General features: G+C 36.5%; 1 non-coding gene across 1 annotated transcript; it reads right to left on the bottom strand.

Annotated features, from left to right (window-relative positions):
• Nucleotides 1-911: 911 nt before the first annotated feature.
• On the bottom strand, nucleotides 912-983 carry TRNAW-CCA (transfer RNA tryptophan (anticodon CCA)). Its single transcript has one exon. It is a non-coding gene; the product is annotated as a tRNA-Trp (tRNA).
• Nucleotides 984-1401: the final 418 nt, after the last annotated feature.

Here is a 1401-nt window from a genome sequence, read left to right on the forward strand (position 1 = left end):
CGGTAATTTTCGAATCAGATTGCAAAAATCTTATCGACAGCATCAATGATCCGAAGGCTCGGGTGGGTTGGCAGATTACTACAACAGTAGAGGATATTAAAAGATGGGTAGGTGCAAAGCAATGGAGTTTTGTGTGGACCAACAGAAAGAATAACTCAGCGGCTCACTGGATTGCGTCGAAGTGTCTTCATAGAAAAATTCTTTTTCATATGGGTTGTATTCCGCCCGATTTAGATTCAGTGTTATGTAAAAGATTTGCTCTGATCTTCTGTATCTCTTATGATCTATTCAAAAAATAAATAAATCTTCTTTTGTAAATTACTCATAATAAGAGCAAATGATTTAGTATAAAGTATGATTTTCCAGTTGTCTTAAACAAATGGACAGTCAAGATCTTAATTCTCACTACTTTTTGAAAAAACTAAAAGTAATGAAATCAAGCGCTAAAATAGTTACGAGGTTATTACGACTCACAGCAGAAAAGAACCTTCTAATAAATGGTCCGAATCATCATAGTTGCATTCTATGGCGTGTAGTCATAATCGTCGTAGTAAATTCTGCGAGTACCAGAATATGAAAACGAAAAACATAATAAATTCTACGAGTACCAAAATATGAAAACGAAAAACGGAACAATCGTTTCACAAGTTCGCAACAAATATGGACAACCGGATGATCCGAATTTGGCAAAACTTATTTTTATCTTTAGTGAATTTTCTTCCATGGTTATCAAGGAAAAAAAAAAACAAGTAATTTTGGAGTGAATCTAAAGTGCTGCTAAGATGTGTGGAATCTTTTAGTGGATGCGGGGGGGAGAGAGAGAGAGACCATGGAAATGTTGTGTCAGCGTCTGAAATTTTTTCAGCGGCTACGGGGGGGGAAAAAAATGGTTCCGGTGGGATTAAGGGGATTGAACCCGACGTGAATCGAACACGCAACCTTCTGATCTGGAGTCAGACGCGCTACCATTGCGCCACGGATCCCTTGATGTCTTATTAAGAAGACAAAAAACTTTTTTAACAATAAATCTAAGGACACATACATTTTTACACAAATCTTGCACATACACTTTTATGGGGTTTACCTCGGATCCCACCAATATGATCCGAACCGCTCATTCTTTTTAAAATAATCTTTTAAGGGTTTTTGTAAAAAATCAACTCGATAGGATATTGGTAAGGGTTTTTTCAGAAATAGTAGGGTAAAACAACCTAATTCGCCCTGCTATTTCTGAAAAAGCCATTACCGATATCTTATCGGGTTGATTTTTTACAGATACTCTTAAAAAATTATTTTAAAAATAATGAGCGGTTCGGATCATATTGGTAGGACCCGAGGTGGGCCCCATAAAATATATGTACAAGATTTGTGTAAAAATGTATGTGCAAGTGGTAGCACCGC

The sequence above is a fragment of the Rhododendron vialii genome, chromosome 7a (genome assembly GCF_030253575.1).
Source record: "Rhododendron vialii isolate Sample 1 chromosome 7a, ASM3025357v1".
NCBI lineage: Eukaryota > Viridiplantae > Streptophyta > Magnoliopsida > Ericales > Ericaceae > Rhododendron > Rhododendron vialii.